The 23,388-nt window shown below is 41.0% G+C and overlaps 1 long non-coding RNA gene across 1 annotated transcript in view; it reads right to left on the reverse strand.

The window, feature by feature from the left end:
* Positions 1–2,410: 2,410 nt before the first annotated feature.
* The window catches only part of LOC142371245 (uncharacterized), a 53,817-nt gene continuing 32,839 nt past the window's right edge, over positions 2,411–23,388 (reverse strand). The window contains exons 3-5 of the long non-coding RNA XR_012767995.1: positions 21,105–21,166; positions 5,096–5,160; positions 2,411–3,222 (exon numbers count right to left, since the gene is read on the reverse strand). This is a non-coding gene — a long non-coding RNA (uncharacterized LOC142371245). The remainder of the gene's footprint in view (positions 3,223–5,095; positions 5,161–21,104; positions 21,167–23,388) is intronic.

Raw genomic sequence — 23,388 nt, forward strand, 5'->3', positions numbered from 1 at the left:
TTCCCAAGACTGTTTACCACAAACACAAGAAAGACGCTGCCTGAGCTCATTATGGACGGCCAAGTTGCTATATACTGCCAAGTCCTGCCCCACAGTGCGGGCTTAGCTCTGTCGTCTTGACAACCCAGCATCCAAGAACATAGAGTTGGGGGCAGATGGGGGGGGGGGGGGGGTGTATGATGGTGCTGGTGGTGGTGTTAGTGTGTTGCGGCGGGGGCTACATGATGTCATCTTGTGGTGTGGAGGGGGCCAATCAAACCCTGAGAAAATTATGTCACCTTTTGTTGAGCCGGTCCTTTCAAGGCTATACAAGTGCAGTGAATTGAGCGCCGCAGAGAGGTCATTTTTTTCCCTCCAGAACTGTGTATATGTGTAAGTGTGTGAGAAAAAACGAGGGGAGAAAAAAGCGGGGGAGGCAGACAAACAGAAAAGTGCATTGTGGACATGCTAATGTTGTTGACCATGAGCAGGGCCATAAAGATGTCATGAAGCTCAACTTCCAAACTATCAGCAAAGGGGGTCTTTACTCCCTGATTCTTTTTTCATATTGCATTGACCTTGTCCCCCTCACATCTGATTCGCAATATAATCCCTATCATGCTTTGAAAAACTTGTCAGAACTAGAATAAAAGCCCAATCAAACTTCAGTGGAACCCATCACAGTTCCCTTTGTTTTATTGCTGAGAGAAAGAAAACAATACGCAACCCCTCAAGGAATAATTGCATGCGTCGAAACTCCACTGTTACACACTTCTGCCCCACGTCCCAACCCCCACTGGGGCCCTAGCTCCCACCCATTCTGAGCTGAAATTGACAGTGAACGGTATTTGAATGGTAAGTCACTGCTGAATTGCCAAACTCATCCAGACAAATTGAAAACAATGTATGTAATTGTAATGTACACTGTCATGGCTTTCTACAGAAAGAAAGCACCCTGTGGGGATTTTATCCCCAGAATTGTTAAAAAATCCCTACAATCTGACTCACGTTGACCTAGACAGTGACATTAAGAACTTATGTGTCAACATTATACGCAGAGTTTGCAGAAATGAACTCAGCAGGGGAACATCATTTTCCATCTTGTCATAATTTATTAAAAGACAAAAAAGTCTTTGTGATGAAACTAAATTATGTTGTGAATCACAAATGTTTATCTACAAGTAAATGTCACATTGTTCCATTTTCATTTTATACTTTTTTATAATCGAAACAGGAATTAGTAAAGAAACTGATACAACTCCAGCTAGTTCCCTGAGACTATATTCAGACAGAGATATAAATAACGCTGATGCAGAAATGCATTACAGCAAAATAAAGCTGATGGCTGCATATTCAAACCTGTCTTGTGAAATGCAAAGATAGTACATTTCTTCCATAAGTCGTTCAGCATGATTACATGTAATGTTACGTTGAGCTCCAGTCACAACTTGACTAGGCTAAGTAAGTCTGACACCGCAATGCAGTGAATTGTGTGAGAAACTGTGAGTTATTGTGACGCTTATAACTTTGTCTGTGGCAGATCATCGTAAATGTAAGTGTAGCTGAATTCACTGCATGGACATAGTCTTTAGGTTACTTGAAAGATGATTTTGTCAGATGATGCTATGGTTATAAAGTCAGCGGAGCGACAGTCTGGAAATGCTTTGAGCGTCCACAAGTTGAAACATAGATTTATTGTACTTATTGTACTTAATTGTCTCAATTTCTATCTGAATTAGCTGTCTGACAAAGGAAAATATTAGAGAGAGCAGCTTTATTTTACTCTTTTCACAAAAAGATGGAACTTTGCAGCATGTGCAGAGCACCTGGGGCCATGTAGGTCAAGGTGAGTGCATAGATGCAGGAGTGATGCAGGAACTCTACTATTTGGTTGCATTAGTCTAATCTGGAGAAGTTCGATTTCGTTCCATTTCCAGCAAACTATGACGTTTAGATGAATTTAAAAGTCCGGTTTCAGTTGGACTAACAACACAATAATTTGTGTGAAGTAAACATCTTTACTTAGTGGCATTAAGTAGATTCATTCTATCATTTATTTGACATTTCTCCTCGAGTACACATACTTTTTTCCCAATCAGGTTTCAAGGATCCCTCTCCAGCTAGCTACTCTAAAACTGGTTTCTTCCTGCTCCAAGATAGGGAGGCCGAATACCAAACTCAAGGCTTCCAAACAACAGCTCAAAAACCACCAGGAGTCTTCATTATGACTTTGTCTCCATTTCATAAATTATGATTGTGACAAACTAGCCCAACTGAAACATGTATGACTTGAACCGGAACAGCAGGAACAGATCTGTACCCAGATAACAAATATGACATCATCTCAATGGTTATTATTCACGTCAACTTGCAGCTGGAATGAGAAGACAAACAGACAGCAGCTTAGATAAATGTTTTTATTTCTTTAAGCAGATTTTGACAGACACAACATCATGAAGATAAAAATCATGATCAGAATGCTCAGCCTGACACAATCATCAGCCCACATAAACAGGTTGCCAATGTGTCAGAGAGAAATGTAGCTTCAATGGGAGGGATTTGGTTTGCTTTCAACACCTTGATGACAATGGCTCCTTTGTAACTGGAACTGAAAGATGGAAGCACATTTTCATTGACGAAATGATCATCCTGCAGGATCAGGATCAGAAGCATTTTCATTTTACAAAGTGGAAAACTTTATTTTGTTCTTTATTAGATAAAGCTCAAGTTAGTGCACAGGTGAAGCACTGCCTTCAGTCTGTAAAAATAGACCTGGAGAATGAATATACCATCTGATGATGTTCCATTAATAGTTCCAGCACTTGGGGATATTGTCTCCAGAGTCAATGTTACAGCCACAGTGGATGAGCTACAGCATGAATGACCACTGGAAATCAAGAGCAGATGTATTTACAGGAAAATATATCCCGGGTTCAACTCAGAAAAAGTAAAACAATATGTAGATAGTCGAGGTAACTTTGGCAAATGTGCATTCATCACATAGATTTTCCTATGAGCGCTTCTCCAGACACTGAACGATCTGTTCCACAATGTTTGAGCAGGAGAAAACACTCCTCTGTCCTGCTGAGTTTAGGTCACAGCTTTTCCAGCTTCAAGCTCCTGGCTGAATCCTGAGAGCTACACTGTCAGTGATGGAGCTCATTCTGTCAGCAGTCATGCCAGGAGCAAACATCTGCTGCAGGAGGTGCTGGTCCGTAGTCCAAACTAGGATTTAGTGTGATCCTAGAAACATAATACAGAAACTAATGAGTGATGGGAGCCAAAAAGCACTTGCTTGAACATCGACACATTGCTCATGCCCATTTAAAGAACATTAGATGTATATAATCTTTTCTAGCATACTTTTTCTTTGGGTGTATGGTAGGATAAATATCCAAAGCACTTAGTAAAAATAATACATTTATAAAACAGCAAAGTTAATCAACACAAATGCCTACTCAAGTGATTTTCTAAGCAGAACAGATTTGGCTGCATTCACCAAGTTTCCAAATAAAAAGGCTCATGGCCTTCAAAATGGCACGGAGAAGTTGCAGATCAGCTAGCTTGATAGGGCCTCATCCAAAACTGAAATGATCACATTACGAGAGCTGGTCAAATACAGATTTGCTTTGTTTCTTTTGCTGACAGCTTTGTGGTTTCAAATTTCCAAGCCAAAATGTTTAAAAAAAAAATAAAATTAAATCCTGATTTGAAAAGAATTTGCATTTCAAAGATTTTAGATAAAAACATGTACAACACTGTGTGAAACAAAATCATCTGAAAAAGAAGACAAACCAGGTGTTAATTTGTCTACAACTTCTCTTTTTAATCATCAGCCTATCTCCCGATGAGATAATGCAGGTAGGTGGCCTTTTGACTACCCAGACTTCTACCTGTGCTTGCTCATGCAGCCTCCCACAAAATGACATTATGCTGTCCACCCCCGCACACCAACCACTCAACCCTGCAGTCGTCATGGCAGCATAGTGGTGAGACCGGCTTGTCCCGCCTGTTCTATGCCCGGGGAAGGAACAACGTGTCAGAGGATAAGTAGTCATCCATCACTATATCTCATCTTCTTTCGGCTTGTCTGCACCTCTGAGTTGGCTTACCTGTGAGGAGTCACGTCCCACCAGCGCACAGGATGTGACCTCACTCTCACGGTCTCTGTTCGTGTCCCTTCAACTGCACCTCACATCATCTCTTAACAGCCTGCTTCCACTGGCATAAACTACAACCACTCTATGCTTTTTGACAACATTATTTGCCATTATCTACCCTTTTCTTTTAACTTCTTTTTCTAGATCTATTCTCTTGGCCTCCACTCTGCATTTTCCCTTCCCACGTTTCTTTCCTGTGCCTCACTTTGGAGCACAGCCAGCAGAGCAGCGTCAGCGCACAGAACCAGGTCCCAACCTGCCTCGCAGTCTCAGCCTGCCCGTGTATGTCTTTCTGTGCCTTGAGCTGCAACTAAGGCCGGCCCCTATCGCCTTCCCCCATCAGCACATCTACTGTACCTGTCTGCTGGCACCCTGCCATCTATGCACAGTTCCCCTTCAATGAGAGAACCAGTTTGATGGGAAGAAAAAGAGATAATGTGAGCCTAAAATCTAAAGAAAATGACTACTCATCTAGGGGTCAATCGTGTTTGACCTCCATTGAGAGCAACCAAGGCCACCCTGAGAGGCACACTTATACAGTACCTCTCATTCAGGCTTCTGGCTCTCCTGCAAAACCCCATCAACAGGTTTCTTTGAAGGCCACCGACTCCGTGGTGGGCCATCAAAGCATATCTTCATTCAGTTCCACTGAAAGGATCTGAGGTTCCTGACAGAAGTTGTGTTTGAAGTGATATCTCTATGCCATTGCATTCTTTACCGGGCTGTCATGACTTTGGTTACAAAATCAGGAAAAAAATTGAATATGGGCGCAGATCCAGTGCCAACACCCTGATCAAATCTCTGATATAGATGTGCTACCACCTCTGATCAGTAAACTCAAAATACTCTGGTTGTTTACAACAGTTCTCATCATTCATAATAAGACTGCAGTGTGTGTGTGAGAGATCACATTATCCACTCAGTGATGATCAAACAGAAAACACAGTCATCCCTACCTGTTAAATCTGTGGAGATAATGTTTCCATTAGTCTGCCTCTTCTTGGTGCCCAGCTGAGATCATCTGAAAAAGATAAAAGATGTGGAAATAGGATGACTCAGAAAGAGGCACATTCATGGGTGAACATAAAAGAAGAAAAAAAGAGGAGTCAAATTTAATCTAGGCCATCGCTGTTGAAACTTGAATTAATGCACAGTCTCTAACATACAATGAAAAATAACAGGACAAAAAATGATCTGAAAAATAAAATGAAAACATCTCCCTTTAAAGACAAACAGTTGGAGATTATGCATCATTCCATGAATCTATTCTCCAAACTGCTTCGTCCACCCCAGGGTTGTACTATAATTGAACCAAGGGAAACAGAGATGCTTAACCCTTAATGCTTTCAGGGACTTCCTCTAGAATCTAGATCCTCACATCTTCAGTGGTTTCCAGGCCAGTTTGGAGATTCAATCCCGCCGGCAAGTTTTGGGTCAGCCTCTGGGCCTCAGCCAGCTGGTCATATATTGTAGACTGTTTTCTCTATGCTTCCTCAGCTTTGAGTATCAATTAACAGCATTCAGTTGAACACTTAACAGTAAAGAATTGTGGTAAAAGTCCACAGCATGGTGCCATACCAAAAACAAAAAGCACAAAAATTGCACAGTGATAACATGCTACATTTATTTTTTTACTTTTTTCAAACACATGTGAACTGTTTAAATAATCAGGAATTAACATACACAGTTGGCACCAATACATCTCAAATATGCATGAAATTATGTGCTAGTCAGATTATGACATGAAAATAGTGCAAATGTCTCCTCAATTTACAACTGGGTCATTAAAAGAGTTTCCTAGTTTAATAAACTGGTTCGTGTATACCATGTTTTAATAGAGATTATAATTTTATTACAGAAGTCATAGAGGGCAGGTAGAAAAGCACATTTCTCTTTCTCTATGTTTAATCTTTTCTCGCAGCAGGTCAGACTAGGGGTGTATGATCTAGGCTATTTTTTTTTCAGAATTGTAGCTCAGCAATCTGTTGTGCAGTAGACACAGTGCAGGACGTGCCATGTCAAGAAGGGATAATTACCTCAAACACGTCATGCTACAAAATCTCTTGCTGTGGCACAAAAACAGAAGACTCATACAGTTCTCATTTTCAACGGCTAATCTATGTAAGATGTCTGATGCTAAATAATTTACTCCTTTTCTAATTTTTTTCCTTTTCTGACTTTATAAACAAAACAAAGTTGTTGTGGATCATTTCTAGAAGTGAAATAAATAAGAACCAGCAGACTCAGCAGTAGAGGTGATTAATTCATTTGCTTGAGGCTCTCGACAGATAGAAAACAGTTTATTACTCTGAGACTGAAAAAAAAGCTGATTATCTGGGCAGTAGTCCTCACAGCAGCCTTTATGTCAGGCCACCTGTGCCTCATTCCCAAAGCCCAGAACGATTCGACTGTTCAGCCCATCGCTCTATTCACAGGTCAGCCTACTCAGAAAACTACTGAGAAATCGCTGGCAAGGATTTGCGTCTCTGCCACTTCTTCCCTTTCTTGCTTGACAGAATGCAGAGACAGAGCTACGGTTTTGACATACACCTCCGCATGATAATGGCATTCTGAGCACTGCTTTCCTCAACACTGTGTAGGAAGAAAAAAAAAGGAGCCAGGACGATAATCCGTCAATAGCACAGAAGCTTCTTTGCCAGTATTTGGTGCATTAAAACTAAATGTATAGATGTAGAATTCAAGTAAAGAGTTATTTTACTAATTTTAGTAATAATTTCAGTCAGCGCAGGTGAATTTCCCTCATATAAAAACTCATATATAACCCCAATGACTCTAAAATGATGAAGTCTTTACAAAAAATAAAGTGATATATAATATAATATCATTGAAAAAAGAAAATACCGCTGTCAGATTTTCCAGTAAGTTTAGAATTGTTGCTATTTTAAAGGTGATACTGAAGTTTTCCAAGGTTTGCTAACACATTCCATTCACACTTGAGAAAAACTAAATGGGTTTGAGTTAAAGAGGCCTGTTTCAGCCTTACATTAAGGCCATTATGGACAGGCTGCTATCGTACTTTTTCAACATAATTAAATGGAGCTCATCTTCCAATTTGAAGATCATAAGTCACATGTCTGCTGTCTGTCCCCAGTCTCAGCACAGAGACAGGGGGAAAAAAAACTTCCTGGCCTTCTGCCCCCGTCACTTGGAATAGTTTGAAGAAGGAAATTCAATTAAAGAACGTTGTGTCCCAGGCGGGATTCAAGGCCACTCTAAACTCAATGATTCAAGAATCATTTGCAAACTGTCACTGTTTTGAGCTCATTTTAACCTGATAGTTTTGACTGTAGATTGTTTTTCATTTTAATAATCATACATGTCATCTAGCAAGAAAGCAATACATCCATAAAAAGGATACTCTTTCACTTGGTTTTCTATCAAGAATGATGATAGTTGCTTCAGCAGATATGTCAGTAAGTCCTCTGGAGAGCAACATGCACTTTGATTTGTCTGAGTTTATCTATAATTTAAGTTCTGCTCTCAACTACTTTATCAAATCACAGCATGTTTACATGACGCTAGACAAAAAAGATTTTAAATTATTGTGTTAGTATAACCATAAACAGACTTTTAAAGTCCATGTATACAACTCAGTCTCACCAAAATGATAAAAATGGAGCTTCTCAAAGTCAGACCAACACACCCAGATAATGCATTTGTGAATAAAATCACTGCTATACACTCAGCTAGGGCGTTCTTGACATGTGCCGCCATTCTGTCGTTTTGCATCTTCTTTTGAAAACAGTATTTCAGTTTCAATTTATAACAGGTTCTTTTGTCAGTCGGTTAAATGTGTCTGAAACGATGACCAAGACTCAGGCTACCTTGTACTCTACCTTACTTATAGCATTTTCAGACTGTTTCTCTACTCTAATAACATTCTGAATTTATAACCAGAGCATCATCTGATAGAATCACCATTCAGGTTACAAAAAGACAACTTAGCAGTGAATTCGGCTATACTTACATGTTTGATGATCTCAGACCAAAAAAAAAGGTAGAATATAAAGAAAGTTTTATCACACAGTACACAGTGTCATGGCGGTGGACATACTTCAGTTAATAACTTGACCCCCCCCCCCCCCCCCCCATCAATGTATACTGGGACAACGACGGTGGTCCAATTAAATGTCAAAGTCAAGCTGTAACCATAGCTCAACTGCATGTAAATGTGCTGACTCTTAGAGTAGAAGTAGACTGATTATGTCCTTTTTACTCAAGCCAAAACACTTTTTTGAGCCTCCTGAGGGGCAGTAATGAACCAATCACCTCAGTATTCTGTCACATATAGATTGGAAAAACCTCAGTCCATCCCTCCATGCTCTTTTTCAGATTTGATGAAGAAGTTTGTTTTAGCAGTGGTAGGTTCTGGTTTTGGATTTGTATATCCCTTTTGATGTTCCATTCAATAACAATTGAATTGGAATGTACAACTTTCAACTGGAAAAAAACAAGAAAACTCCCACTGGAAGTCAGAATTCCTACTAGATGAGGTTCATCAACCCTTAACTTCTACATTTTAAGTCATGTAAATGGTAGCTTACAAAGCAAACACAGAATTTTTCGTCTCCATGAATTTAAAACGTAAAACAAAGCACTGGTAGAACATTATTGGCTCATCTTTTTTCTCAATTAACTGAACTACAGAACTACTGATGAGAATTTACTGTTAAAAAAAGGAAGGGAGAAAGAGTTCTGATATCCAACAACAGAAGTGCAGCAAATGCAGAATAATGTTAATTTGTCAGTGAAAGTAAAGATGGGAAGGCTGGATAATTCTTCTTTGGACTGCAATGTAATAGTACCCTACAATTTTTAAAGGTTCACTGAATTGTTCCAATGTCACTGACATTTTCAAACATAGGCAGCCCCAAACAATGTGCCCCAAAGTTGTGTTTTTTTTCAGGGTTCTTGAGTTGGTAGTCACTTCAAACACCCAAATATATACTCTCATAAAGTGAATCTTCGGAGAACATAAAAAAAAAAGAAAAGTCAAACTTAAACTTGCAAGTTTGCTCAACCAACTCTGTTTTATGTAAATCTACAGTTTTATGGGAGTTCTGCAAAAACTTGGCAGATTAAGAGAATGTAGGCACTCAAAGTGGCTTTTCCAGTAAACCATTTAAAATTTATTTGGTGTGCTGGTTTATTTTATAAGGGCAACAGGTTCAGGTAGATACTGGATCAAGAAAAACCTGTCAGTGGGATGCAAATATGTTTCAGACTGAAGCTGCACTCTATGGTCAAATGACAGCTCAGGTCCCTCTTCATCCACTCACAGACAAAGGTGCTCCCTGCCTCCGAGTTTCTCTCACCCAGACCTGTTACCTTGGCAACAAATGCACTGTTTCCGAGTGACACAAAGCCTGAACTAAAAAACCTCCTTTCAGGTTGAAAGCTCCAAGAGTTGAGGGGAAAACAGCAATAACAGGACGGTGGGGAGAGAAACTGAATACTGGGAAATTGCTTCACAGAGTTTCTGGAAGACTTGGTAAAATGATTCTTTCTTTCCTCTCCCTTTTAAAATACCTTTCCCTGGCACCAGGCACCATAGGTAGTTACGTGCTGGTCTCACTTCTTTTATATCCTTTCTTATATTTCCGCTTCTCTTTTCTTTTTTTCAAGCTATCATACTGTGCTAAGTGAGTTATCATGTACACCAGAAGGCTGGAGTTGCATGTGGCTAAGCTAAGCCTCCAGATGAGGTAATGTTTAGAGAGTTGGTGAGCCAGGAGAAGGGTTGGTCAGGTCTTGATTAGCTCAAGGGTAGGGGCTCTCTCTAATATTGGACACCCCTTTGTGTGGCGAGATTACTACCTTATGAAAAACTGCCCCTGCTGACACGCCTGATGGGATCAGAGCTTCCTGCTCGCTGTATCATCCTGCTTATGAGCTCTCCACACACGGACGGGACAGAAAACACACAAACACTGAACACACACACTTTTGAGTCTTTCAGAATCGACAAGCACGGACACAAGGAAATCATGTCTCTCACCGAAGAGCAGCTTATATTTAAACAAGCTTGTAGAGGGACCCGTAAACAGTCGTGAATGCGGCTGCAAACATCATCACTTATAGTTCCTAGTTTATTTCCAGTCGCTTACGTCACAACCACAACTGATGACCCTAAGATGGGAAACAACCTGTATTTATTAACAAGGCCAGATGAAAAAAAAAAAAAAAAAAAAAAAAACGCACTCCGGCACACAAACTGTGGTCGTTTCCTCCGGTCAATCTCCAATGAAAATCACATGAGAGACCGCTTTCTACATCAGAGAGAAAGAAAGAAAAAAATCCCCCACAAAAACATCAACAAACAAAGCAAAAAAAAAAACAAGAGGATTAAGAGTAAAAGCGTTGAGGAAATTTGATCCTAGAGGTTTTCTTAAGGCTTTTGAGGCTCTAGGATGATTTCAATTATTTGATATAAATTCTGATGGTCCATTAGTTCAAAATAAAGCTCTGCTTCTAAGAGATGTGTAAACAGAAAGTTACAAACAAATACTGCATCAGAGACTGAAGCTGAGCTTTATTCCATATGTGTAATTGACTGTTAATTAGCAGTGGCCTTACTTCACAAAGTCTTTCCCAAACAAATCTTAGCTAAAACCAAGGACAACGAAATAAATGCAGCAGTCTGGTTTGCTCAACCGCACCAAAAACTTCAACACCTCTCTATTTAGCCTACACCAACAAACACTCATATTTCTACAGTGAGCTCTGTGAAAACAAATAAATGGTGTATACACACAAGCGACAAGCACACATGCATAGAAATACACGTACACACAAACCAGTCGGGGACACTGGCACAACCTTGCGCCAGCGGTCCTTTAAACCAGTCATGTGAAACGACCCATTCCCTTCTGCAAATCAGATTACATCTCTGAGCTGAGCTGAGGCCTGCAAGTACACACCCACATTTAAAGCTCTGGGCTCATGTCCCCACAACACTCATACACACACCACTCAGGCTAATCAGATTTTGTCCCAGAAGCTCTCCTGTCTGCGTGAATGTACACAAACTGCCAGTATCAGCTAAGATGGGCAGTACTAGCTGAAAAAAAAAAATAATAATCAAAAGATTTGACAAATGTAAAGCATTAACCAACAATGCACTGTCAACTAAAATTTATGTAGCAAAAGCCAGAAATTCCCTTGAAAAGCAAATTGTTTCTTTCTCAAGGAAAATCGTGGAGGGCTGTGATAAGCTTCCTCTCAGCAGCGTTGTTTCAACTGCTGTTTGGCAGTTCTGCTGTGGAATGAGCACATGTGGAAACATGTTTATGGTGCATTTGGTCGGAATGCAAATGATACATGATTCACAAATTATTCAAATCCTATTCAGGTTACCAAGCACTGATATATTAAAAAACAGGAAAATGCCTTGAAATCTGTGTCAAATTTGCCTCAGATGGGGATTTCATGTTAAGCTTAATCATTCCATTGAATGATTTATTTAGTGGATACATATGTACATGGAGAGCTGAATGAGCAAAGAGCAGCAGAACAATTAAACATTCTAAGTGTGCAAATACTTGAATATTGTTAGCGTCTGTGGTGCCTATGTGGTGCTGAACTTTTTTGAGTTTCTGTGAATGAATAGCAAAGTTTTTTTGCTTTGAGACTTTCAAGTCACAGTGTGAAACGAGCTGTTTTGCTTCCTGTTGGTGGACTAATTTGCTTAATCAAACCCAGAAAGCACAATCCATCCCTACAGGATGTACATTAAGTCATCGCTCTGGTTATCAGAATATTCTACATCAGACTGCCGCTCTGGCCTAACCAACAACCAAATCTCATTATCCTTATAAATTTCAAAGGAACGTGAAGTACTTCAGCCATAGGCTGTGGAAACACCATCACTGCTGTGACTGTATCCATTATAATGACTGAAATCCTTCCTAGGTGTGCTGTGTAGCTCAATGTCTGTGCCGCCTTTGCCCTTAGTGCTGCAGAGGTCAATGGGTGGGAAGTTGTGGGTGGCTGGAAGCTAAGATGACTGTGTCCTCAATGGGGTGTCAGGACTCTGTCAGTCAGTCCAACTCAAGTTCAGCTCAAGCGGGGTCATTCTGTCTTCACAGTGATATCTGAGAAGACCAGCAATGGAGACCAGCAGCATGGAGAATGGAGGAGCAGAGGTACCGCGCCCTGGGTTAGATTGCACTGGATGCTCAGATAAGACGACAGGAAAGGGCAGAACGGGCAGGGCAACACGGGAAGCTTAGGCTTTTGTTACCCTCGGAAGAGCTCACTCAACCCTCAGATCACCTGCCACACCTGTGGAGGCCAGAATCTGATTCAGTTGCACAGCACTGGGAGCACTGGGAGTTTGGAACTAGTCACCTCAAATTGTACTCCACATAAACCATACAGCATTGCATACAATGAGTTACTGTACAGCTATTTCAACATGTTTTGGGCAAAAATGTAAAAAAAAAAAAAAAAAACATATTTCCTCCGACATTTTTCTTTTTTCTCTCCAGAATTGACTTTGAATGCTCTAAAAAGTTAAACTTTTCCTGTGGTATGCAGACAGAGATGGCACTGTGTGCCAGGAAATTGAAAAAAAAAAAAAAAAAAAAATAAAAAATGAACAAGCAATTTAGCAGATTTAATTTAATAGAAAGAAATTCAGTTTTTTTAGCAGACCTTCTATTGTACAGGATGTGCATGCATTCCATATGAAGCAGCTTACTGAATTGTTCTGAATGGTTCAGAATTAAGGTATCAAATGCCCGCCCTGACAAACACTTAAACAAGTGCAACAACATGTCTAAAACATCACGTTAATTTCATTGAAATACAAGACAAAAAATGGTATAAACTAAAACTTTTGGTCTTGGTTTTGCACACTTTAATGACAGATACACTTATCCTTTTCACTTTACCTTGCTTTCCTTTCTTCATCAATCAACTCTGTTGGGGGCAGTCTCTTTTTGTTCATGTCAACCCCAACCCTGGCCACTGCAATGAGCTCTGCTTTTAAATGGATCCCGGTTTTATTTAAGGAAATATGGTACAATTATGTGGCAGTGCTGCCAATGATATTTTCGATCAGGGGTCCCCAAACAGCAGGCCACAGACCGGTACCAGGCTGCAAAGCATTTGTTACTGGGCAATTAGAGGTTAGACCAAAAAAATTAAAAAGACTGAAATATCTTGAATTCTAAGCACATAATGACAAATATAATAACAGTCTTTTTCCTGTAATGACACCGAACGTAGCATAGTCTGCACATGACCCAACAAAGTGTTTCTAAAATGTCCCTGGTGAATCTACAGAATGCCCATCAGTATGCAAATAAAGTCCAAAGTTAATAATCCGAAATGAGACCACTGACAATAGTGCTTACACCTCCAAGATGATAACTGTGGAGCAAAGTTTTCTGGAGTGAATCCATTTCACAACTTACTGAGTAATGCTTGCTGTCTCCCGATATACCTCAACTGGACTGTCAGAGGGAAACAAGCTCAGGGCTCCAACTGATTCAGTTATGTTGAGTTCCAATGTTTGCATGAGTTCATGCAAGGAAAATGTGATGTGCCATGTGAATATTATCTAACATTACTTATGTGTTATAATGATGATGTATAGATGTACAGAGTGCTGTAAAACAGAAACTTTAGTGCCAGTGTTAATAACCAAGATGGGAGACATATAATGTAGAAGATGATATCAATATAATCACACATCTTGAAATACATGCTTTATGCCGAATTCTGTTGTTTATAAAAATCTAGTTTATCTCCTACCCAAACAGCAAAAAGGTGCATTTACCAGAGTCATATGCTGACCCACTTTTGGACTGAGATCTCAAGAAAATAATAAAATGATGTGAAGCAACTATTTAACGACAGAAAAACAGACAACCCAATCGTTCTCATTTAGTTACTGTGAAAAAAAATAAGTTTTACAAGACTGAGTTTCGTAGAAAAAGAAAAAAAATTGTGATGATGTCTCAAATACGCCACCCAATGATCCTCTATCACCTTTTTAACTCAGCGGCCAGTGGAAGTAGAGGCCAGGAGTGGTTACAGGAGCTGTGAAATGTTAGTTTTAGAGCAAAGGTAAACAGCCTCTCCTATGGTGGGCCTGTACCCTACACAGAGTAAGCACATGTTTCCCATTGTGGTTAAAAGGGATGCAGATTAAAGTGTAGCAAAGCCGGAGCCTAAACTATACACCCCATGTTGGGATCACAGTATTCTCAGGTCTTTTGCGGCCCAGTTGGTAGCAGGCTGGTGTGTAGGAAGAAGGCATGGTCAGATGTATTAAAAGAGCCAGCCAGAATCCTCTAGAGCCCAAATTTAAAGACTTTCTTTGGACCTGAGGAGGCAGACAACGTTGACAGAGCTGCCTGAAGGAAGCTGACGGACAGTCACATTAAACTAAAACTATATTAAGGGTTATGAAAAGGTGTTGAAACTGAGCAGATTTTGCTTTCATAGGCCCAATAGTGTCCCAATCACCTTCAAAGCTCATTTTAAGCAATGAAAAATGAAGTTATGGGAAAAACAAAGAAAAGATTAGACTAAAAAAAAATGACTTATGGCCATTAGCGAATGCTGTCGAATACTTGGTTTTCACCCCAGGGCCTCAGGGTCAAACAGGCCACATTCAGGTACCACAGGGGACAGTTAAAGCAGGAGACTGTGACTGTGCAGCCAATTAAAGGACACTCTAAAAAGGCAAGCAGTGCAAGGGACATTGAGGAAGATATGCATAGTGAAGCATATCTGCACTTACCAAAAACTGCCAATTAACCAACACCACATGTAGTTCAGCTGTGACTGCTGTGGTTGAAGAGCCTACATGTGCAGCAAGTAAAAAGACTTTCTGTACAGGGCAAAGAAGGATGTAGAGGGAGGGTTGAACATTCATTCCGCCAGTCACACCCAACATTAGTATCTCTGCCGAGTGGTTTGAGGGATGTAGAGTATTTGTGGGTTTGCTGAACTTTAAATGAGCAGTCAGAAAATTATTAAGAAAATGTTTTTTGGTTTTTTTATTTGAATGTCTAAGATTTATACACAGAATGTCAAGTTTTGACCTCAGAGAAATCAAACTTTTTTTACACGTCCAAATACGCTACAATGTATTTTAGTCTCAATGTGAAAATGAACAGACTTGATTCAAATGCATCGCCGATAACATGAGGCCGACTTGGCTTTGCAATATACAAAGTCTAGTACGCTTAGTTCTACCCAGTGAGTTGGGACTCTCACCAAGACAAGTTTAACATGAGTATTCCAGAAAATTAAGATCCATCATTCTTAACCTTTTGGCCTCACATAAACTTGCATAATTACATGTTATGTGTCTGTCAGTCTTGCAGCTCTGGTTTATCTACTTCTGTGTATGTTTGTGGGAGGAATTGGGCACCAGGAATTGTGTGCAGGGTGTTTGTGCAGATTTGCAGGACCTTCTCACCCACAAAAACACTGTGTGGGTGAAAGAGTATGGCATGTTAATGAGCATGTGCGTGGTCGTGTTTTGAAACTGGAAACAGATTTATGCAGTGATCGGGATTGGCCCTAAAAAGGTCACACTGAGTAAGTTCACCCTGCTCAGTAAACCCTCAGTAAGCCCTTCTCATTCTCCGATCCAGGTGACTCTCAGCCATGGTTTCATGACACATAGAACGGGCACACAAGTACCACTTTCTCTTCTCTCATTATATCAGTAGTTTCCGATTCCAGTGACGCCACACTGACATTCAGTTTCTTTGATTAATTGTTTCCTACAGGGCTCTCAGAGTGTTTCCATTTGAAAAAAATAAATGACCAAAAAGCTCCTCTGGACCCTTGATTTGCTAGATCTAAACACTCTTTCAGCCTCAAGCACAACCACAACACAAGATGCCTTGGCATGGCTTAAAAAATATTAGTCACCAAACATAGTTTTCCCACTGACCCCGATCACAGCATTAAATGGGACGGAGTGAGTGGGTATATCTGTCAACCTATCCTGATTACAAACATCCTTCAGCGACACGTGTAAAATAACACACGAACTGACGCATCAAAGCCAAAGAGCATACCACTGCATACATATGTGCATGTCCGCATGTAAATGTCAGGGACTGCAAGAGTGGAAAATGGTAGGATGAGGAACACATCTAATTCGGCTAATCCTGCCAAGGATTAGGAGCAGGCAAATATCGTCAATAATAAACAAATGACTAACATTCCCGGCCTGTGTGGTTACCAGCCCCAGGGCTCCAGCTAGAACCCAGCAGGGTCTGGATCCAATCCCTGCTGTTTATCAGAATGGCCACTTGTGAAACCTCCATGATAAACACTTGGGGGACAAACCCAAAATGGCTAACAGAGCAGTCTAACCAAATCACTCCTTCTAATTTGATTTAGAGATCAGACCACTAAGACCACAGCCTGATATTCTGGCCACACTGTTACCACTCCATTATTCACTCTGACGTGGCTTTCTTGTTAACCTTATTCTGTAAGGTGATGATTCGCCTTAATGGTCTCAAGTGACTGACTCATATTAGAATTTTTGAGAGATATTCAGAAAAAGATGGACAGAAAAACGGACAGGGGAGCGTACCTGCTTTTTAAAAAATTATTGTAGTTTTACATAAGCTGCATCATTTGTTATTGCTATCTTTTAAATGAGTCAGCTTCTGAATGACAGCAGAGCAGCTCACCTGTTCAGAATTACTGACAAAATATTGATTGTTTGTCTGGTTGTCACCATGGAGATATTGCAAAGGAATGCTGGACAGATAACAGAATGGGCCATAAATTCCCTCAAGGAGTGACAGGATTGCTTAATTAGCACAACTTAATTAAACGTTAGATCAAAGGTGAGCAGTGAAGACAGGTTGTAATATTTTGCAATAAAAAAAAATTGTGGAAGAGAACAATCCTCCACTGGGAATGCATACAGAGAATGTTTCCCCATCTTCTCTCCTTTGTACTATGTGACATCAGTTGAAAGGCTTCACTAGTTCTCAACATGGGTGGATATTTAGTGGCCTTAATCTGACTCTGTATGTGTGTTTGTGGGTGCGCTAGGAAAGAAAGTCGGTCTTTCGCTCTAATCCACCTATTTTGTTTCGGTCTACTGTTCAGATTCTAGATGAAAAAGTGTATGGTAACGTTTTGCTTTCTCACTTTGTCTCGACCGACAGTGCAATACCTGCTGGGCCCGGGGACTTTCTAGGCCTGAGGGACTCTGCTCCTTTAACTCTGACCCTAGAAGCAAGTCCTTGGCCAGCACAAAAGCCATCTGGGGTGCGGCTGGGAGCTTAAGCAACAAAATAACTCTTTCAAGCAGCACTCTGCATGGTACTGACTGCAGGGCGTTGAGGTTGCCACTACCAAAACTCTGACTGGACCTCTTCCTTTTCCACCCATCTAATCCCAGCCTACATGACTGACTCCAACTGAAAACCTCACACGCCAGAGGTGGGAGCCAAAAGCACTGTCAGATTCAAAAAAGACCACCTGCTCTTCAAACTAAATTGCAATCACAGAATGCCATGGAGAATAGATAGAATGAAAAGACAGGCAACAAGAGAGAGAAAAAAAGAGAAAAATAAAAGGAAAGACAAGTCACTAGTCTCCCTCTGTGATCATGGCAGACAAAAGAACAAATTGTACGGCTGCGTCATAGCTCTGAGGGTCAAAATTGGCATAGGGTCCCACTCAGCACTGTTTGTATGTGAACATGTTGATATAGGTTCCATCAGTCCCCACATGAGAGTGAGAGAGGTGCACAGGCCCACCTTTCAGCCTTTCATCTTGCTTTCTTTTGTATTCCGCTACTCCGTGCCTCCTGTTTCTCTCCGCTATTGGCTAGAATTGACTGTTATTATTCCAAACAGTATTATCATTATTAATGCCACAGGTCTCAGGACTATGCACTCCCTTGGAGTCGGGTCTGGATAGAGTACCAAGCAATCTCCCTAGATAAAAGCTCAGCAGAGAGCTGTATGCAAGCCAGACAGCTTGGACAGGCCTTCATCCTCACTTCTCATTCTCAGAGAGAGGTAGATACCCTACAAAGACAAAGATGACTTTAATCTTAGCACTTTCAATCAGGTAGAAACATTTGAATTGAGAGCAGGTCCGTGAAAGGCTATCAAAGTCACACAGGGTTAGCCACCAGTCAGAAAAAACAAACTGTACTACTAGGAAACATATTTGCATAATAATATGTAGAAACTTTAGAAAACCTGGAAATTGGGAGTCATGAAACTATATCTTATGGTGCCCTCCATTTCTACTGTGCCTTATATTGTCAGTGGCTCGTATGAACTTGGAGCTGAGGCCATTTCCCAAAGTCAGCCATGCATGACGAGTTATTTTAAAGGTGGTGTGGAGAGCTGACGTGTGGCCAGGCCAGGGCAAGGCAGCGGCTGGGGTCTCGGCTTAGTGCCTCAAGCCCCTCGCTCCAGTGAGGCACACAGCATCAGTTCCCGGCCAGAGCCTGGACACTGATTTATGGGACAGGGGGATTACGATCAAACCAGCCATGAGGACCACCCAGAACATGGCACAGGACGACAGCCACACAAAACAGGCATGTAAACTCTAATACTTTTAAAAAAAATAGACACTAATGTACACATTATGACACAAATATCCAAACCAAATACCACAATATTACTATATACATATATAGATAGAGAGAGAGAGACAGATTAAAACTTCCCAAAAATAGATCAAATAAGCATGTAAACAGTGCATAATGTGTGTCATGGTTCTTAACCACTCAAGTGCAGCAGGAGGAATTAATGCACTGAAGCTTTTTCATTTGCACAAAATAAAAGGAGCCAACTTTGCTCATCGGAGTTCGTCTGCATCCACAAGATGTGCCTTGTTAGAGTGCGTCCTGCAAAAGTGCGTCATATCATTTCTTTTCTTCCAACTTCAATTTGCATGATGCATGATGCATAATTGAAGGTTGATGACTTTTGTCATTTTCTATCTCAGCTGACGAAGGTCCAAAACAGGAGCTTTGCATGTGGTAACAGATCGAAACTAAAGGGGTAAGGGACCGATTCTCTCAAATTGGTCACATTCAACTTGATTAAGTTACTTCAGATCAGATCAGATCAGATTTATTGGTCATGCATACATGCATACACATGAAATTTGTCCTCTGCTTTTAATCCATCCAGGTTGGCACCTGTTGACACACACATGCGCATGCACAGGGTCACACACTCAGAGACAGATACCAACCTGGAGCAGTGGGCAGCCATTTGCAGCACCAGGGGAGCATGGGGGTACGGTGCCTCCATGACAAGGAGGTGGACTGACACCCCTCCAGCTGTCAGTTCCACCAATTTTTGAGGGGCGAGAGTGGGAATCGAACCTGCCAACCTTCCGGTTATTGGACGACTGACTCTAACCACTGAGCCACGGCCCACGACTTGATGAATAATTACCTTTCTTGATATAGATCTGGACTCCTCATCCGTATTTATCCTCCCCAAGTCACTATTCAAGAACATGGGCAAATAAACTGAGCCAAAGAGGAATAGTCAAAGAAAAGCACACATTTCTCACTTGCCAGGGCATAACAACTCAACCTCAAGGCACCAGTTGGATGAGTTGAACAATAATAGTCAATGACAAATCGGACGTGGTGCATTCCTTGAGCAAACACTGATCTCATAAAGGGAGACAGGTAGGTAAACACTCACCTGCCCAAAGCTAATAAGAAATGTGGCCCACACATACACACATATCGACACACAGACTTGCATATATTGGGGCTTGTCAACAAGTGTAGACCGCATGAAACTACGATCTTTCATCTTTAAAACTGACCTTACATATAATATAACCTCCTTAAAACATATCTGATTATGTGTAGATTGGAAATGGCTGCACAATTGTGGGTCAGGAAATAACTGTTGACTAGATTATCTTTCCAACAGAACTCCTTAGACAGCACCACTATACATAGTGGGATGCACAGTCAACACTTACTAACCATGTGGCCTCCCTCAACTGCCTTTTGATTGGACACTCAGAAGTAGAGAAGATAGAAAGAAGAGCAAGCAATGGCGGCAAAAGAGTGGTGGTGAAGCTGGCTGCCAGTGATCACATGAGGAAAAAAAAATTCCTGTTCGATTTCCTTGGAGATGAATCAACAGCAGGTTGAAGGAAAGCAGAGAGGGCTGGGGGGCACTTGCTGACCTGCTGTAGTTAACAATTCATCAACGTATCCGGATCCCAAATGATTGGGCAAACATGGAGTGCTACGGAGGCAAAAGGGCCCCAAGGGGCTGAGAGAGGGGCATTACCCTGGGGTGACACACTGACAGGCACACACTGGTTGGTAGAGGGTGGACCAGCTGAAACTGCGAGTGAGGGTTAGGGGCTACCAGTGGGGAAGGGAGGGGGCATGATGGGTTGTGGGAGAGTGGCTAAGCAAACAGAGCACTGCAGGCTACAGTACAAAACAGTATTGATGGCTGTAGCCTTGGAAAGCGAAGTAATTAGATGATTTGTGTAAAGATGCCATTTTGAGGATAAGAACAATCTTTCAAGTACACCACAACAAACATAACCCAGTAAATTCTGTTCCAGTTCCTCGTGTTAAGTTAAATAGTTAACAGGATTTGGCTACCAGTTGTGCCAACAGTAAAAGTAGGAGTTGCATCAGTTTTATAAGCCTGAACCACAGTAACACAATATGTCTCTGGCATTTTTCCACTGTTACAGAACATTTTGCACATCTGGGTGAGCCACAAAGCTGCAGAGCTAAACACGACTGACTGAACACAAAAGCTTGTAGAAGAACATAACATCACTCTATAATATCTGCAATAGCCCTATGAGAACACATGGTTTAGCATGTTCCACACAGAAAAAGGTTTACAAGAGACAACTTTAATGATGAAACACCACAAGCACACTGAGATGATTAGCTGTGTCTTTAGAATCACATAAACTTACCAGAAGATCCCTGGGAGGCAATTAAAGACTGACATCTCATTCCAAGAATGTGGATTCCTTCACTGTGAAAAAAAAAGACAAATGTCATTTCACACACTGATTATACAGTAGTATTCCAAAGCTATACCAAAGAATGCTTCAGTCTTTATTCACCCTGGGATGTTACTTTAGGTGAAACAGTATTAGAACATGTAACAATCAGAATCCAAAATACTTTACTGATTCCGTGGGGAAAGTGGGTAACATGATGTATGAGTGAAAAATAGCTCATTGCAGAAAAGGACCAGTTTATAAGGCACTGACCGCTTTAGAGTGGAGCAGAGTGCCGTCCATGACAGATTGAAGACAGAAATAACAGATGAGCAACGGGTGGATCACATCATACAGATGAAAAACCGCAAGCCTTCAATACTCTACTTATACTGGGCCAGACTTTACGTAGTGTCATGTTTTGTCTCAGTCAGCAGAAGTTTTCATTTTAACTTTATGCACTGTCACAGCTTGGTTTGCTCTCTGGAATGGCAAACCAAATCCCATTATCCAATTGGCCGGCAAAACTTCGAAGGGTAGAAATGCCACCATTACAGCAGACCTTTCAGTGGGCAGCAGTGTACAGAGGGTGTGTGAGCAGAGAGGACCATTTACTGGTTCGCTTCTTCTACCCACGTCAGAGAAGAGTGCTTTCATAAACACTGCTTAAAGTATGTCCTTCCTTTAGCGGGAATTAGGATTCTCTCAAAAATGATCCACCCAACAAATCTTATACATGAAAAACAGAATGTTCACAGTGTTAGAAAAAGGAGAAAAAGAAAGGAACAAAAACAAGCATGATTATGATAAAAATAGCAGATGTTAAGCGTCACTTCTCGAAAGGTGTGTCATTCAGGGAGCTTGGGACAAATTTTTGGCAGCGGTCGATGTCTAAATTTAGCATATTCACTAAAATAAAAAAAAGTGAGTTCAGTCTCTGGCATCGAAAGTTTCTCCTCCCCATTTATGACCTCAGTGGTGAAGTCAGCGTCACTCATGACGAAACACTAACCATATAAAACAACAGAAAAAAGACCTCCTCAAATACGAACTTGTCAAAATTCAACATTTCCTGAAAATGATCCTATTATAAATCTCCGGGTCCAAAACAAGAGAAAAGAAGTTTTCTGTTCTCTAAATATAGAAGAGAATTGCGTTTTACATAATAAGCTTAAAAACTAGAGCCTTCTCATTAAATGAGTCTGTACGAGTACTTAACTCAGAAAGTGTACAGACAGTGAATTAAGTATGACACTAGCATTGGGGCTAATATATGAGTTTACAGTATCCATACATGCAGAGGATGAGCACGTGTGTGGCAGGCTGGGGAGGATGCCCCTGGGCAAGATGAAAGTAAGTGAAGCAGAAGTCCCATCTAAGCTCAAAAGCATGCAAGAATCTGGCCTGTTACTAAAACACAAGCACAAACACGGGCGATGTTAGGGATTACACACTGCATAACTGCCGCAGGAAATCGCAGGCAGCACAGGTGTAGCCATCGCCGCCGACAGATTCGTCCCCGTCTCACTTCTACCAGCGGGTGTCTGACTGACAGCTCATCATTTCCTCTTGTTGGCTGTGTGAAACCTGTGTAAACATCTGTATGCTTGTGTGTGCGTTACTGTGGACACACAGGTGAGGATGACACACATGGTGGGACTGCTTCGGCTGATGTCATGTCAAAGAAGCCTCGTGGAACATTACCACACATTCTTCATCAGAGAGATAGAAACCTGTGTCCGACTGATTTTATGATTGGTCTCTTGATTCCTTGAGAGTTCAGTCTGATGTGAAAATGCCCGCGACAGCAACGGCTGCAAAAATTTGATTAAATGAAAACATTTTGGATTTCTTTAATCAATAGTAAACGTTAAATGCTATTCTTTTTTTCTTTCTAAGCATAAAGTTGTCTTTTAAGGAGAGCTACAGGGAAGAGAAGGGGGAGGAAAGCATATTCCCTCAGTAAACAGCACCCTCTAGAGCAACATGCTACATTTAATCCTGCACCTTCCTCTGGTTTCTGTGGACAGTTTCTGTATGAACTGCAGAAAACTATGCCACAATGCAAGATTCACCAGCACCGTTCAATTTAAAGAAATCACAAGTAATTCTTTTCATTTCTCATATTGATCAAATAAGAACACAGAGGTATTTTCTCTTTGAAAGACGTCAAATTAGCGGGTTATCTTGTTTTTCTGTCTTCCACATGAGCCACAGGTATTGTTCAGGCTGAACCACTCGTTTTCTCCAAAGT

Source organism: Odontesthes bonariensis, chromosome 21 (genome assembly GCF_027942865.1).
Source record: "Odontesthes bonariensis isolate fOdoBon6 chromosome 21, fOdoBon6.hap1, whole genome shotgun sequence".
In the NCBI taxonomy this organism is placed as follows: Eukaryota; Metazoa; Chordata; class Actinopteri; order Atheriniformes; family Atherinopsidae; genus Odontesthes; species Odontesthes bonariensis.